The following is an 18746-nucleotide window of genomic DNA, read 5'->3' on the forward strand; positions in this document are numbered from 1 at the left end:
TTTATTTTTGTTTCTAAAGCTCATTATTGTATTGAACACCTACTCTTAAAGCACTATGTATCCCTGACAATGACAATTCATAATCCAGGTGGCATAGCAAAGAGAACATGCTAAGGTAGGATATATGGAGCAAAAAGTGCTCAAAGTGTGAAATAGGAGGTAAGTACAAATAATATATGCTAAGATTCAGTAAAGGCAAAAACAATTTTAAAAAATTAGTTAATATTGCCACAACCTTTATGTAAGGCAATGTGACACTACTTATCAAAATCTGTAACATACTTTATGCTCCAGAAATTCCATTTCTAAGAATCTTCCTTCAGAAATATTAACAACTGAGTCAAGACATACGTTCAAAAAGGTTCCCTGCAGCCCGGTTCACACAGCAGAATTTCCAAATGCATCTAAACATCCTTCATTGTGGTATGGATAAATAAACGTGGTACCTCCTCACAACAGAATACCATGCAGTCATTTCAAAGAATGAGGTGTATCTGTAGATAGCAGTGTGTCTGTGATACAGAAATACTTATTATTTTCATTTTAAAATGTATATATTTCAAGGCAGGCTCCATGGCTTAGCTGATTAAGGTGCCTGTGTAGTAAAATGTGTATATTTTGCTGTATATGTGTATGTGTATGTATAAGCATAGAAAGTCTGGAAGTATATACAACACAGAGGCTATGGGGGAACAGGTATGGAGAACTGGAGTGGGTGAGGGAATTTCACTTGTTTATACATGGTGTATATTCAATAATCACATGTCAGTCTGCACTTAAAAAGATTAGAGAGAGCACAAGAGGAAAAGGAGAAAGAGAAGAAAAGGGAAGGGAAAAATGTTTACCAAAGAATTCTCAAGTCCAGAGTTACATACGTCTTTTAAAATATAAGTGTCCATCTGGGATCAGCTGCCCAAGCCAGGAGGTCATGAAATTCACCTTCTCTTGCAGCTGTATCTTCTTGGGATTTAACTCCTCTCCCTCTTTGGAAACCCATGTTGCTTGGGACCTGCCCCAACCTTGCTGGTAGTGGCAGTTCTGGTAAGCATAAAAGTAAAGAAAAACAGAAAGGAAGAAGAATCGGGAGAGCAGCTCCCTGCTCCCTTCCGAAGCCCCCTACAGGTACTGCTGTTCTGTCCTAGAGCTGAGACCACCCTTCATCCTTAACCCTGATGCTTGCGTAAGTGACAAAATTCACATCAGACTCACCCAGCCTGGGCATTCCTCAGAAAGCTCCACCAACCAAGACCGACATGGTCACCAAACTAAACCTTTCTCTTTTTATCCACAATTTGAATACAGACAGGGTTCTACAATGCAGACTTTTTAATCCTCTCTCTTTCTGATCTTGCAAGCAGTAAAAACATGACCTGCAGAAGAACACAATTATAGAAATGGGTCTACCCAGGTCTGGAACATGTTCCCGGGAATCCAGACTAGAAAGACGCAGGGACTTCCCCTGTTTCTCCAGGCCCTTGAGCTCCTAACCAGCCCATTAGCAGAATCCGTAGAGACATCTACAGGTCACTGCCTACCTGGCTTCATCCTGCTGCCAGAGGCTTCAATGGAGTGATGTGTGGCCTGCTCAAGGAACATTCAGAACCCATTTCCAAAACATTACTTATTTCTGCCCCAATTTACCAGCTATATTACCTGGACTATTATTTATTTAACAGTGTTCTTCAAATTGGCTTGTACTCTGCCTTTTTTGTCTGTCCTAGATCCATATGTATGCTGTCTACAAGAGACCCACTTCAGACCTAGGGACACATACAGACTGCAAGTAAGGGGATGGAAAAAGATATTCCGTGCAAATGGAAATCAAAGCTGGAGTAGCAATACTCATATCAGATAAAATAGACTTTAAAATAAAGAATGTTACAAGAGACAAGGAAGGACACTACATAATGATCAGGGATCAATCCAAAAAGAAGATATAACAATTACAAATATATATGCACCCAACATAGGAGCACCTCAATACATAAGGCAACTGTTAGCTGCTATAAAAGAGGAAATCAACAGTAACACAATAATAGTGGGGAACTTTAACACCTCACTTACACCAATGGACAGATCATCCAAACAGAAAATTAATAAGGAAACACAAGCTTTAAATGACACAATAGACCAGACAGATTTAATTGATATCTATAGGACATTCCATCCAAAAGCAGCAGATTACACTTTCTTCTCAAGTGCACACGGAACATTCTCTAGCATAGGTCACATCCCGGGTCACAAATCAAGCCTCAGTAAATTTCAGAAAATGGAAATCATATCAAGCATCTTCTCTGACCACAACGCTATAAGATTAGAAATGAGTTAGAGGGAAAAAAACATAAAAAACACAAACACATGGAGGCTAAACAAAACGTTACTAAATAACCAAGAGATCACTGAAGAAATCAAAGAGGAAATCAAAAAATACCTAGAGCAAATGAAAAGAAAACATGATGATCCAAAACCTATGGCATGCAGCAAGAGCAGTTCTAAGAGGGAAGTTTATAGCTATATAAGCCTACCTCAAGAAACAAGAAAAATCTCAAATAAACAATCTAACCTTACACCTAAAGGAACTAAAGAAAGAAGAACAAACAAAACCCAAAGTTAGTAGAAGGAAAAAAATCATAAAGATCAGAGCAGAAATAAATGCAACAGAAACAAAGAAAACGATAGCAAAGATGAATAAAGTTAAGACTGGTTCTTTGAGAAGATAAACAAAATTGATAAACCATTAGCCAGACTCATCAAGTAAAAGAGGGAGAGGACTCAAATCAATAAAATTAGAAATGAAAACAGAGAAGTTACAACAGACACCGCAGAAATACAAAGCATCCTAAGAGACTACTACAAGCAACTCTATGCCAATAAAATGAACAACCTGGAAGAAATAGACAAATTTTTATTTAGGTATAACCTTCCAAGACTGAACCAGGAAGAAATATAAAATATGAACAGAAAAATCACAAGTAATGAAATTGAAACTGTGACTGGAAATCTTCCAACAAACAAAAGTCCAGGACCAGATGGTTTCACAGGTGAATTCTATCAAATATTTAGAGAAGAGCTTAACATCCATCCTTCTCAAACTCTTCCAAAAAACTGCAGAGGAAGGAATACTCCCAAACTCATTCTATGAGGCCACCATCACCCTGATACCAAAACCAGACAAAGACACTAAAAAAAAAGAAAATTACAGACCAATATCACTCATGAATATAGACACAAAAATCCTCAACAAAATACTAGCAAACAGAATCCAATAACACATTAAAAGGATCATACACCATGACCAAGTGGGGTTTATCCCAGGGATGCAAGGATTCTTCAATATATGCAAATCAATCAATGTGATACATCATATTAACAAACTGAAGAAGAAAAACCATATCATCATCTCAATAGATGCAGAGAAAGCTTTTGACAAAATTCAACACCCATTTATGATAAAAACTCTCCAGAAAGTGGGCATAGAGGGAACCTACCTCAACATAATAAAGGCCATATATGACAAACCCACAGCAAACATCATTCTCAATGGTGAAAAACTGAAAGCATTTCCTCTAAGATCAGGAACAAGACAAGGATGTCCACTCTCGCCACTATTATTCAACATAGTTTTGGAAGTCCTAGCCACAGCAATAAGAGAAGAAAAAGAAATAAAAGGAATACAAATTGGAAAAGAAGAAGTAAAACTGTCACTGTTTGCAAATGACATGATACTATACATAGAGAATCCTAAAGATGCCACCAGAAAAGCACTAGAGCTAACCACTGAATTTGGTAAAGTCGCAGGATACAAAATTAATGCACAGAAATCTCTTGCATTCCTATACACTAATGATGAAAAATCTGAAAGAGAAATTAAGGAAGCACTCCCATTTACCATTGCAACAAAAAGAATAAAATACCTAGGAATAAACCTACCTAGGGAGACAAAAGACCTGTACGCAGAAAACTATAAGACAATGATGAAAGAAATTAAAGATGATACAAACAGATAGAGAGATATACCATTTTCTTGGATTGGAAGAATCAATACTGTGAAATGACTATATTACCCAAAGCAATCTGCAGATTCAATGCAATCCCTATCAAATTATCAATGGCATTTTTTACAGAACTAGAACAAAAAAATCTTAAAATTTGTATGGAGACACAAAAGACCCCAAATAGCCAAAGCAGTCTTGAGGGGAAAAAAAGAAGCTGGAGGAATCAGACTCCCTGACTTCAGACTACACTACAAAGCTACAGTAATCAAGACAATATGGTACTGGCACAAAAACAGAAATATAGATCAATGGAACAGGATAGAAAGCCCAGAGATAAATCCACGCACCTATGGTCAACTAATCTATGACAGAGGAAGTAAGGATATACAATGGAGAAAAGACAGTCTCTTCAATAAGTGGTGCTGAGAAAACTGGACAGCTACATGTAAAAGAATGAAATTAGAACACTCCCTAACATCATACACAAAAATAAACTCAAATGAATTACAGACCTAAATGTAAGACTGGACACTATAAAACTCTTAGAGGAAAACATAGGAAGAACACTCTGACATAAATCACAGCAAGATCTTTTTTGATCCACCTCCTAGAGTAATGGAAATAAAAACAAAAATAAAACAAATGGGACCTAATGAAACTTCAAAGCTTTGGCACAGCAAAGGAAACTACAAACAAGACGAAAAGACAACCCTCAGAATGGGAGAAAATATTTGCAAACGAATCCACAGACAAAGGATTAATCTCCAAAATATATAAACTGCTCATGTAGCTCAATATTAGAAAAACAAACAACCCAATCCAAAAATGGGCAGAAGACCTAAATAGACATTTCTCCAAAGAAGACATACATATGGCCAAGAAGCACATGAAAAGATGCTCAACATCACTAATTATTAGAGAAATGCAAATCAAAACTACAATGAGGTATCACCTCACACTAGTTAGAATGGGCATCATCAGAAAATCTACAAAGAACAAATGCTGGAGAGGGTGTGGACCAAAGGGAATCCTCTTGCACTGATGGTGGGAATCTAAGTTTTACAGCCACTATGGAGAACAGTATGGAGGTTCCTTAAAAAACTAAAAATAGAATTACCATATGACCCAGCAATCCCACTACTGGGCATATGCCCTTATTAAACCATAATTCAAAAAGACACATGCACCCCAATGTTCATTGCGGCACTATTTACAATAGCCAAGACATGGAAGCAACCTAAATGCCCATCAACAGACGAATAGATAAAGAAGATGTGGTACATATATACAATGGAATATTACTCAGCCAGAAAAAGGAACGAAATCGGGTCATTTGTAGAGCCATGGATGGATCTAGAGACTGTCATACAGAGTGAAGTAAGTCAGAAAGAGAAAAACAAATATTGTATATTAATGCATATATGTGGAACCTAGAAAAATGGTACAGATGAACTGGTTCGCAGGGCAGAAATTGACACACAGATGTAGAGAACAAACATATGGATACCAAGGGGGGAAATTGGCGGGGGGTTGGTGGCAGTGGTGGGATGAATTGGGAGATTGGGATTGACATACATACACTAATATGTATAAAATGGATAACTAAGAAGAATCTGCTGTATAAAAAAATAAATGAAAGAAAATTGAAAAAAAAAACACAAAACACTGTCTTGTCCTAGGCAATAATATCCATGAAAACAGACATTTAATGTACTGGCAATTCTTTTTAAACTAATGAACATTAAAGCAAATATATAACTGAGAATTTTAACAGTGTTGCCTGATTCCCATGGTATGTAAAACAGTTAGAGAAGAGTGTTCTGAAAAAGCCATTCTGGGCAAGTGTATTGAGGTGCAAACAAGAGCAAAGAACTCTGGGAGCACTACCTATGCAGATGCGTGGTGTTGCCATGACCACAGATTTTGTCTTTAAGAAAGTAATCGCAAGTGGAGAGAGAAGGGACAGCGGGGGGGGGGGGGGGGGGAGTCCTCGTGTGAGTTTCCTCCATCCCTATTTGCAATTTCCTTCAAATCAAATTGCTTTGCCCCTAGGAACCTGTTTTTGTTCTGAATTTTAACATTTAAAAAACAACTAAAGAGCTGTGGTTTGGGGTGATAAGTTCTGGAGATGGACACTGGTGATGGTTGTACAAGAAATGCATATACTTAACACCACTAAATTGTGCACTTAAAATGGTTAAAATGGTAAATGTGATGTTATGTATATTTTACCACAAATTTTTTCAAATGTTAAAAACAAAAAGCCAACCATGCTCAGCCACTGAGCTGAATGGAGTTATGAGTGGCCCCGCCGCAGGCTCAGGTGGGGCAGGGCAGGTGTGCATGGCCCTGGTGAATCCCTCTGTCTTTGCCTCTTGTCTTTTTCCCATCCACCTTTCAGGGATCTAACTGCAGTGTGGAAGGGGACATGGGGCGGTTCAGGAAGGAATGAAATCCTAACCCATCACTTGCTAAATGTTCACATCCCTTTGCTGTACAGTGTGATGAAGAAGAAAGTGGCATTTCAGGCAACCCTGCTCTCCACCTGTAAAGCACAAGGGTAGGAGACAGGTCTTCGTCTTCCTCTTCTTTTTAATTCTCTGGTACTACCAGGTTAAAACTATTAGATAAAATTGGATTGTTAGAGGGATACACGTATATGTACCTTTCACATTAGGTAGATTTTACACGGTACTAAACTTGGGAATTAAGAATTGGGATTACAGTTAATGGACTTCTGACCTGTGGGTTTCAGTTGGCACCAATCTCAGGGGGAAGAAAGGAGTCCACGTGTTCAACAATAAGAAACACACTAAATGAATCAGTACCCTTATAAGTAATTCCACAAAATTATAATTTATATCTTCTTGGAAAATGTTCAATGATGTGGAAGAATGCATGTGATATTCTATATTGCAAATTTTAAGCAAGTTTCTGTTCAGTATATATATATGGCATGATCGTGGTTTTGTGATAACTGTATCGCAGATAGAATACATTACGCACAGAAGATAAGACTTTAGGTCTACACACCAAACTGATGACAGTTACCTCTGGTGACTTAACAATTCTACTTATCTTCTTACAGTTCAAAATTCATTATAATGAACATATTATTTTTCTAATCAATACAAGGCTATAATAAACAAACATAAATAAATAAATAGCTGTTTTAAAAGTGGATGCCCTCCCTCAATTACACACACACACTTGCCCTCTCTCCCCACCCACCTCCTACTGAAAAACTCCAGACACAACCTTTGTCTTCTGTTATCAACAGAAACAGAGGAGCGACTGTGGAGCTGGTAGACTAAATTTAGCAGACAGATCCAAGTTAGAGTTCCTCTCAAAGAACTCCTGGAAATAGCTCTGGTCTCATGAAACTGAACTTCCTCACTCTGTCACTCTGGGCTTCATTTTATGAGCTTCTGATTTTATCAAATGGCCACAGGAACTACATACTATTAAAAATAGCACCACAGTATGCTGGTTGGTGTAACTTCTTGGCAAAGAGCAACTTGTTTTCTGCATTTCTGTGAAACACTTAATACATGTAAATCAAAATAACAAAGGTCAAAGTCTTCAGAAGTAGGTTATTAACTTCAGGAGTTACAATCAACAGTACAATAGATTCTTATTAAGAAGGAAAAAAAAAAAACTTAAAAAAAATGAATGCTTAAATCTCTTATGTGAAGGTACTTAATAAACTACAAAATTATCCAATTCTCAAAGCAAAAATTTGGGGGAAGTTTATTGTACCAATTTTGCAGGTGAGGACATGGAGGCTCCAAAAGTAAGTGATCTCAAGTTAGATCTTCAGCACTGAAATAGTGCTACAATTATATTACATCAAAGAATTTTCCAGAATTTATCACTAAGTTATTTAGACTTGAATAGAGCCAAATGATCCACTTCTGTTTTTCCTTTAAAGTTAAAAAGACTTCCATTGTAATTATATTTTATTAAGATTTTTAAAATTTATAGACAATTTTTTTTTGTTTGCATTCTCCTCTTTGGCCTGAACTTTTAAAACAATCTCCTCATTTTTCCAAAATATCAATTTCCAGTAAGACAAAAAGATGGTTTTCTTCTTGTATCTTTTGCATTAAACAGTATAAGCTTCACTTGTGCCAACGGTATTTATAGAGAAAAGTTTGAGAGAGCTGGGCAGCAAGAAGAGACAGAAACATGGTATTTATAATTTGGAGATGCAGGATGTAGAAATTATTTGAAAAAGATCAGAACAGCTTTATAATGAATAGTTCATTTTTGTTGGTAAAAATTTATATAACTTTGACTTGGCTGCGTCATGTGATTTTTAAATTGCCTGAAATATAAAATTCTCTATTAATATTGCTCTCTCTATATACAAAACAAATATCAATATATCATATAATTTTATAATAGTAATGAAATACATACATTGCTTTTTTTCAACAGGCACAAAGTTGTTATTCTTCTTTTTTTTTTCTTCTCCCAGTATAAGGAGTGTCTAATGGGGATGGAGTTTGGCTCAGGGCTAATGTCTTGAACACACGTATTTAAACATGAGGCAGCCATACGGCATAGTGGTTAAAATGAGCTTTGGAATCTCTTAGACTGGGTCAAATTCTTCCACCTTCCTTCACTAATAATAACTACCATTTGTATGATCTTAGGTGAGTTACCTAACATCTGAACCTCTTGTTGCCTCATCTCTAAAATGAGAATTAATATCGATCTCAGCTGGCTTAAAACATTTTTTTCTTTTTCTTTTGATATAATTTTAGATTTACATAAAAGTTGCAATAACAGAACAGAAAACTGAGGTATACCCTTCACCCCATTACTCCTGTGTTAACAACTTAGATAACCATAGCACAGTTATCAAAATCAGGAAATTAACAATGTTATAATATTATTAACTTAAAAACAGATCTTATTTGAATTTTACCAATTTTCCCCGGATGTCCTCTTTCTGTTCCCACAATCTTTTAGTTATTGGGTCTCCTTAATCTCCTCCAATACATGGCTGTTCCCCAATCTTTCCTTGCCTTTACGACCTTGACACTACTGAAGAATAATAGTTATTCTGTAGAATGTCTCTCAGTTTGGGTTTCTCAGATGTTTTCATGATTAAAGTTATACATTTTTGGCAGGAACACCCAGAAGTGATGTTGTGTCCTATTCAGTACATCGTTTCAAAGGGTACATGATGTTTATATGTCATATCGGGTGTAATGCTAACCTGATCTCTTGTTTAAGTCGGTAACCTCAGAAAGTTGTTTGTGTACGTGGTGGTTCTGGAACTTGTCTTTAACAAGTGGCAGCTATTGTTACGGTAAAATCCAAACTAAGAACAGAAGTTTTGGAATTAGGTAGACTTGGGTTCCAATGCCCATTTTACTGGTTCCTGCCATGTGACCATGGACAAGTTTTTTTAACTTCCCCAGTTCCCGCAGTGTCCAATAAAGACAAAACTACCTGTAAAGCTGTTAAGAAGCTGTTATAAAGTTAAGAAGATGAAATGAAATATGTAAAGAACTCAGTGCCTGCAATTTATGCATGTTCCATGAAATCAATCACTATTATTACTTTTTAAGTAAGTTACTATTTTTTCTGCAAAATAATCACTATGGCTTAAGATAAAGAAATCTGAGACCTGGGGGAAAATGTGGGTTGGAGCATTGTGGGAGTAGGTTGGAAAGATGTCAGATGAGGGGGGAAGGCATGGAAGAGCCAACAGCACACCCATCTTACTCCATCTCATCTTTCCATTGCAAAAACTGGCATTGCAAGTACAGCCAGAGCACATGAAGGCATTTGTGCTTGATTTCTGACACGTTAACCCCATGATGCAAGAACCAATTCCCTGCTATACGCCATGGAGGCTTCTCCCTCATTTGTTCTCTCTTGTAAAATCATTACCTTCTGCTTGCTGGGCTCTCTTGCAGGGATTTTTAGGCTGTGACATAGGACACCAAACTTTTTTCTTCTATGGCTGCCTCTGCTGTTATACTCAGGTGTAGACAGCTAGGAGGGCAATTCTAGGACACACATAACATACGGTAGTTAAAATATATCCCTCCTTTTAAAATATAAGCCTAACCCTAAAGAAACCAAAAATAAATGTAAAATTAATCCTGGGGGGATCTGGATTTTCAATACTTCTCCGTCAGACCATATGAAGGATCATAAAACTACTGCACCATGGCCTTTGTGGATTTAACCTCAGCTTCGGAAAACCACATTATTATTCATAGACATGAGAGAGTAATAAATATGTACTGGGTTACTCCATAGAGCTTAGATGTTGATTACAAAGGCATTAGAGCATCATTAAGTGTTGAAGTATTGATAACTAGAAAATCAATAATGTGATACAACAGTCTTCTATAGGATACTATTATTACCAGCCAAGCTCTACAGCACCTGTACCTTAGAGACCAGGAAGTTAACAGCCACCTGCCAAGCTCTCTCTGTGCCAGAGTGGGAACCTGTATGCCACAGAGGTGAAATAACATGCATGTGTAGTTCTCTGAAAAAACCAATCTGCCAGATGGATGCTGATGCTCTGGCTCCCAGGCCAGGATGAGGACCACTGGCTCAAGTGATCTATAAATGGCTTTGAAGAGCACTGAATTTTCAGAGGGCGGTTTAAGCAGAGAACTAAGCGGGATCAAGAGTCCAGGGTCTCTTCTCAGCACACTTCTGGCCCACGTGTGAGAGGGAAGGTCCATTACTTACTTGCATTCTCACCCTCCTGCTCTGCCTCCTAGCTCACATTACTGAGAGTTTACCAGGACCTAAACTTTTTACACTATAAGCTCACTGAAATCAAAGCAATCCTACGAAAAGGATGAAGAATCCCTATTGACAGGTGAGGACCTAGGCCCCAGAAGTGAGGTGAGACACTCAAGGTCGCACACTGGAGCAGGGCTCTGACACTGGGCTCCAACGTCTGTGTGCTCCACTACTGAGCAGTACGCCTCCTAGTGGGAAGCCGTCCCTTCCCTTCAAACCATGAGGGTAAAGCTGAGAGAAGACTCTGGAACATGTTTTCAGTTCCTTAAAAGGAGGTGCACTGTTACCACAAGCCCTGTTACCGACAAATTCGTCTCTCTTCCTTCCGAGCGGTTTCAGGAGCATCCTTCTGGGTCAAACGCTCCACCACTGGGGAGGCCCCTAACGAACACAAGGCTCTCCCACCTCCTCCGCCCTCTGCCCAGGCTAACATGTCCACTGCCCAGCCTGGCTCCAATAGCTGAGAGACAACATCAGGGCTTGTGCGGAGCCTGAGCTGCGGACACGGTCCTCCTTCCTGGAGTGCCTCTCGCGCTCCAGGGCGCCATCTGCATGTACCACGCAGACAATTCCTGAACACAAATCACGTCTACAAAGCAGTGGGTCACATCAGGGGATAAATTTCCTAGAGAAGGACGTTCCATACAGTTTCACTTTCCTCAACACTTAGGCAAAGGTATTTCTTTCTTTCTTCAAAAAGGACTTTCCCCCTTACTACAAAAACAATATATTCTCCTTATAAACGATTCAAACGATAGAGAAGTACATTCAAGTTAGACTGGAAGGAAGGAAGAGAGGGAGGGAGGGAGGGAGGGAGGGAGGGAGGGAAAGCAAGCTTCCTCAACTCCATCCTTTAGAGATAACTAGTGCTAACAGTCTGATGTACATGCTTCAGGACTTTAAAAAAATGCAAATATAATTGTTAAATGAAAAAAGCAAGGGAGCAGATTCACATGTATTGTATAATACCATGGGTCTAAAAGAGAGGGAAGGAAGGAGATATATACAAATTTGCCAATATACACATAAAATATGACTTGAAAGCTTCAAAATAGTCAATATGAACTACTCCAGGGAGTGGCCCTGGGTGGCAAGGATGAGAAGTATACTTGTCACTGTACATCCTTTCTTACCATTTGAACATGAAACCATGTGAATATATTATCTACTCAAAATATTAACAGAGGGCTTCCCTGGTGGCGCAGTGGTTGAGAGTCCGCCTGCCGATGCAGGGGACACGGGTTCGTGCCCCTGTCCGGGAAGATCCCACATGTCGCGGAGCAGATGGGCCCGTGAGCCATGGCCGCTGAGCCTGCGCATCCGGAGCCTGTGCTCCGCAACGGGAGAGACCACAACAGTGAGAGGCAGAGTTAAATACTGAAACAGAGAAAATTCATTTATTAAAAGCCCAAAACAGTGCCTAGCATAGAGTTGGCACTCCATGGATCTTGCAGAATGAATGAAACAAATGAGACTATCTCTTCCAATTTAATAGGAATTACTCTGCTCACAGGACACACCCTGTTCTAAGTCACCTACCAGCTTACAAGGACAAAAGAACAAAAACACTTGATTACTGACAAGGAAAGTGACCATGATTGGCTCTTATAAGAGGAACAGTAAATATAAATTAAGAGTGAAAGGAGATTTTAGATTGCATCTAGCAACTGGCAAAGATATCAACCACCATTCTGAACATTTTCTCCCAAGACTCCTGTGGGCAGAGAGAGGATAAACATAGGCACTCAAAAGTCTGGATGCATAGACTTTTTAAGAAGGACAATTTTTTATGTTTAGTTGACCTTAAAATTACATGTAAATTTTGTATTTTTGTATTCTCTATAATAATGGTTATATTCATACAAAAACCACTTTCTTTGCCCAAATCTTTAAGAAATATGTGTTTATCATGTTACTTCACACCTCTTGACCTACTACCTCACATATGGGGGAATTCAAGCACCCCAACTGTAAAATTAGATTCTAGCTGAATCTTCAAATTCTAAACAAACTGGGGTCATCAAAGCAAGTGCTTTACCCAAGATCACACGGCAAAGGCTAGCAAAGCTGAGACCAGGCTGTGAGAGCAGTTTCTCAGTGAGAGCCTAAGATTTGACTGAAGTCTTTCTGTGTGTCTTTCTCCCCACCTCCACCCAACATGCACACAGCTACTACCGGCTCCCCAAAACAAAAGCCCTCCCATAGCTGCCTGGGTCTGGAAGCCCACCCCCATTTGCAGAACTGCTTAGTCCAGCTATGCCCACAAAACATAAAACCTCTAACAAGCCCTGTATCTCATTAGACTTTGTATGAAGCTTTTTGTTTTTATAAACGAAACTGTTTCTAAGCACTTCAGTAATTATTTTGGCTGCACCATTTGCATATTGGTTAATGCACTCATTGCAGATCTGTGTCTTTTATTTATTTGATAAGACCAGAACCTTGGTATGACAACATGTGGTTAACCGACTTTTTTTTTTTTTTGCGGTACACCGGCCTCTCACTGTTGTGGCCACTCCCGTTGCGGAGCACAGGCTCCGGACACACGGGCTCAGCGGCCATGGCTCACGGGCCCAGCCGCTCCGCGGCATGTGGGATCTTCCCGGACCGGGGCATGAACCCATGACCCCTGCATCGGCAGGCGGACTCTCAACCACTGCGCCACCAGGGAAGCCCTAACCAACTATTTTGATTAACAATGTTTGATATTTACAGTGAGGTGGATGGACCTAGAGTGTGTCATACAGAATGAAGGAAGTCAGAAAGAGAAAAACAAATACCGTATGCTAACACATATATATGGAATCTAAAAAAAAAAAAAAGGTCTGCTGAACCTAGGGGCAGGACAGGAATAAAGACACAGACGTAGAGAACAGACTTGAGGACACAGGGAGGGGGAAGGGGAAGCTGGGATGAAGTGAGAGAGTGGCACTGACATATATACACTACCAAATGTAAAATAGATAGCTAGTGGGAAGCAGCTGCATCATACGGGGAGATCAGCTCAGTGCTTTGTGACCGCCTAGAGGGATAGGACAGGGAGAGTGGGAGGGAGAGGATATGGGGATATATGTATACATACAGCTGATTTACTTTGTTATACAGCAGAAACTAACACACCATTGTAAAGCAATTATACTCCAATAAAGATGTTAAACAAACAAACAAACAAAAAAAGTTTGAAAACAGTACTGCCTGTTGTTTAACATCTTCCATAATACACATCCCCCTGATTTTAGCTGGCTTGGCTTTCCCTTAATTTTTTCAAAGCAACTTCATATTAAAATTAGATTATCCTATTTTACACAAAGAATTCCTTGAACAATAAACATCGGTTAAAATATCTGCGCTGAAATTATGTTCAATTCTTACTCAGAACACTTGATACTTTATATATATGTCATGTCCATAAATCAAATGCATAAATCCTGTTTTACAAAAGACACCTGCAGCAGACAAGACACTTCAGCAGGAAACCAATTTTAACTGGTGAAAGAAAAGAAAGTTATCTCTGGGAGAAACAAGTATACACATTTTTAGACTGCTACTATAAAAATTTCCTGAAGCATCAGCTCTGAAGAATCACTCTATTCCCTCAGGGAATTTAAGCCAACAGAATGTCCATGTCTAGATGTTTTAAGAGGAACTGGGAAATTTGATGCCTGTACAAATTCCTACAGGGGTGAATGAATGTCCAAACAATTTCTCTATTGGATCACATATCTCTAGTCCCCAGGAGAAATCTCAGAGCTTTTAGGATCAAATTAATTCCACTCTGTCACAAAAGTAACCAGTGCATGAAGGCAAAGATGGTGATGGTCATGGTCTGGGTCTGGGTCTGGGACAGCACTGGAGAGAGGTGAAAACCAATGTCATGGGGGAGAGATCGTGGTGTTAGGAATCAGCTCCAAAAGCGCTGTGCTTGCTGTCCTGGCCCCGCCTTGGAATAAGACCCAATAAGAGGACAGTCTTCCCCAAGCATCTCCAAGACCTTATCCGAGGTGGCGTGAATTTCAAACATTTGATACAAAAATGTTCAAGTATAAAGGAAAATGCAAGTTCCAATTTCACAACACATTCTAAAGCAACTCAAAAAACCATCCAAAGCAGAAAGACTTCTAGACTAGGAGACATAAGACCTAAAGTCAACTCAATGACTACCCCCTCCCATCTTTCAGCTTCTCTTTTGAGTTAATTGGGCAGAAATATAATATCTTTCCTTCCTCACAATGCTATTGTTGGACTTGAATATGACAAACCTTTCAAAACCATGAAATGCTGCACAGATTACTATATTATCCAAAGGATGGCAAATTTATAAATGATTAAATTGTAATATCAACAGTTTCCTGTCTAGGTAGCTACAGAAACAAAAAAGGATCTAGACACAATCCTTTAGACAGTTTTATCCAAAGCTATGGTTTCTGCATGAGTTTAATAAATAATACAAATCATTATGACTTAGATTTGGGTCTACTTCTTCTAAACATAACATCACTCAACGAAGGCCTAGCCTTACACCGGACTCTACAGGCTAAGGAGGCAGCAGTCATACCTCTGGGTTCTATTAGTAACCGGACCATGAACTTCACACCAGCAGGGCTGTCCTCCTCAGGATCCCTGAAGACCAGCCCATCAAGCACCATGCAGAGGACAATGCTTCCAGAAGAGTCTACCTTTATAACTCCACCAGGGCACAGTCCAAGAGTTGTTTCAGTAACAAGAGAAAGAAAAGTCAACAGACAAAAAGTAAATAATTGAATAACAAACATGAGAACAAAGTATTGGGAAGGAAATGGTATGATGGCTGAGATTTGCTTTGGGCCCCTCTCTCGCTCTCCTGACCCTGAACAAAGTAGGGCAGAGGGAAAGGTAGAATCAGAATCAGAGAAAGCCGATAGTTGTTAATGCTGGGTGATAAGGATATAGAGTGTGCTACTAGTCACTCCACATTTTCAAGAATTGTCATTATAAAATGTTTTTTAAGCCGTAATTTGGTATGAACCCAATTTTTGTTTTGAAAATTACACATGAACACAGAAAAAAAACATAAGGCACCCAGAAAAAAGAAATAAAAATAAAATAAATACATCAAAAAATCTATGTTGGGTCGTGGGATGAAACACACAACTGCTAATCAGAGAGCCAGTACTCAGAGTAAACAGAAGTTCTTTCCACCAAGCCTCAGGCATTCATCAACAGCTACTGGAGCTACCACTGCTTATTTTTTTTTAAGCTGTACAATACGATGAGTTGATATACACATACATTGTGAAACCACCATGTCTTTAATAACCTACCCACACATACCACATTCCCTGAGCAAGGTTAAGACCTGACCCTGAAAGTACACCCAAATATTACCCACCCTACAGTCCCCACAGGCAGTGGGGCTTTCACGCATAGCTCTTTCCTCAAAGAACGAAAACATTTCCAGATTCTCTACGTAAAGAAACCAGGTCAAGTCAACAATAAGAGAGAGAAAAAAAAAAAAAGAGGCAGAAAGATCAAACTGTGACACGCAAGAACACCTTACATTAGATGGATGATAAAAATCTAAACACCGCATCCCATTTATTGGGAAGATACATACTAAAGCTTTATTCTGTATTTCTTTTTCTGTTCTTCCTTTTTTTTTTTTTCTTAAACTATGTCCTCACTTGCTCTACATTTCATTTTTTTGATCCAGAGGCAGACAAGAAAGTCAGGAAATATCTGAGAAACTCCACGAATGGCAGATAAGGAGGTGGGTTAAGCAATAATACACTGTTCTAGAAATTCCCTTTGATAAAGGCACTGAGTTCTGAGACTAATTACTAGGGATAGTTACAGAGACTATGGACCTTTTCTGATATCTGTCCCTCAACAAGAAAAAAGATTCTCTGGGCAAAATGTTTTTTATTAGTATGGACATCCACGATACAGATAACAAAATCACTGGCTGAACAGTACAGCTTACGAAGATCTTGCAGGTGAGCTGATAAAGGTCCCCCAAAACAAGGAGATTCTTTTGATCTTACATGTCCTCGGGACACTGTGTTCAGTCATCTTCCCAGAGCAAGGTACTCATTACCCAGATGTTCAGACTCTTGACCTTTGCCCCCTGAGTCATGTATCTTCTCTCTACATGGACACATAAAAGCAGGGGGAAAACTGCCACGTAAGCCAATCCTCTGGGTTAAGGGGGGAAATTATTTACATTCCATTCTCACATCCTTCCTCTCTGAAACTTTTTTTTTTTTTTTGGCTGCACTGAGCAGCATGTGGGATCCTAGTTCCCTGACCAGGGATGGAACCCTGTGCCCCCTGCAGTGGAAGCGTGGAGTCTCAACCACTGGATCTCCAGGAAAGTTCCTCTCTGAATGTTTAAAAGAAGCTTGCTTTTCTTAAAAACTGGTCAGTTCCTATCTTATGGATAACATGAATCTTATGATGTTTCTCATTTTGCTGTGCCCACCAGGAATCCCTTAGCCAAATCTAAAACTGGACCGAACCTAAAGATTCAGTGCTTATATCTAACGAGTCTAAGTGTCTGTTATGTGGATCTCAAATCAAAACGTCCATCACCAGCCACGTGAATTCCTTCTTCAAGAGAGACGAGAGTCAGGGATGGGAATACGGGTGATGGCATAATGCTGGTTTTCCCCTGGCACTTCGGATGCGTTCTGTACCATAGTTTATGACACACGACAGGGCAGAATTTGTCCAGACTTGATCAAGAACCACATCCACTAAGAAACTCCTCTTGCCATTCAGTTATCCATAACTTTCAATAGTGTGAATTTTCTCGGAGGGCATGGTCTTTCAAGAGGTCTGTACAAATTCTGGTATCAGGCACTATGAAATGGAAATCAAAATAAATCTGAGGTAATGCGAAATAAACATGAAACAGCAAAAAAAAAAACCCAAGTTTTTTATAGCTATCTACACCTTCTGCTTTAAGTCATAGCTAATTTAATTTGGGGGGCAGGAAAGCAAGACAAGTTTGACCCCAACGTTCAGGCTGTTAGAGCCAAAGTTGCTTTTTTTCTAGGTTTTTGCTTTTCATTCAACACCAAATGGTTTAGCAAGTAATGATTGGTATGAATTTTTTCTGACTGCTTCTTAAAAGTGAATCAAGTAATGAACCAAATTAACAAATCACTACATGAACTAGTTATACTTTGAGAACTAATTATCATATATAGAATAATACTGTAATCTGCACGGACTCCTTTTAGCTTTTACGTAACAGGAAGAGCCTGGCAGAAGCACTTGAGTGAGCTGGGAGTTTCGGCTCATATCTAACTCATGAGCTTATCCCTTGAATCCAGGGATATCAAGAGACAGCAAACCTTGAGTGATGGCAAACTCCATGCCCTGCTCTCTCTAGTCATGTGGCTACTTTTTTGTGATAAGACACCAAAAAATGCCTTCATGGGTTACTGTTATGATTAGTATATTGAATTTTTACAACTCGAGATGCAATTCATAGTAAAAAGCATAGTAATGGGTTGGTGGGGTCCCCTGGATACCTTCACCAATCTGGGACTAGATTAACCCCTCCCTCACAACACACTAAAGCATGTGGATGGCTAAGTAACCAGTTACTGTCACTGACTGGAATTAGCTAAGACAAGCCTGACAACTCTGTTCCCACTGGTCGACGTGCAGTGCTTATCAAGACTTAAGTTACATTTGCTCTCAACTTGTTTGTGCAGCTTGTACTTGGTTCTGTTATTATATAATTTAACAAAATATTAAGTAATAAATGAAATTCGAATCTGAAAAAAAGTGACCTGTTGTTTCTATTAAACTGAATGCTTTAGAAACACTTGACAAATGAAAATAGCTAAAAATGCTGAAAAATTAGGTGTATTCGAGATAATGTTAATATTCTAAGGGGAAAACATGACTTCTCAATATCTAGACGGATTCAGTACTGAGCTGCTTGGAAAGTTTTGATGTTCTGGATTTAAAGAAATAAAG

The 18746-nt window shown here is 39.0% G+C and overlaps 1 protein-coding gene across 9 annotated transcripts in view; it reads right to left on the bottom strand.

Moving 5' to 3' along the window:
- Positions 1 to 18746, bottom strand: part of SGMS1 (sphingomyelin synthase 1) — a 291005-nt gene that overhangs the window by 57685 nt on the left and 214574 nt on the right. Inside the window, exon 1 of one of the 9 annotated variants that reach the window (XM_082673864.1) lies at positions 15334 to 15433. The exons of the other annotated variants lie outside the window; for them this stretch is intronic. The gene's annotated coding sequence lies outside the window, so the exon portion shown is untranslated. Of the gene's footprint in view, positions 1 to 15333; positions 15434 to 18746 lie in introns of those variants that run through there. 9 annotated transcript variants of the gene reach the window in all.

Source organism: Grampus griseus, assembly GCF_964374135.1.
Source record: "Grampus griseus genome assembly, chromosome: 16".
NCBI classification, from domain to species: Eukaryota; Metazoa; Chordata; class Mammalia; order Artiodactyla; family Delphinidae; genus Grampus; species Grampus griseus.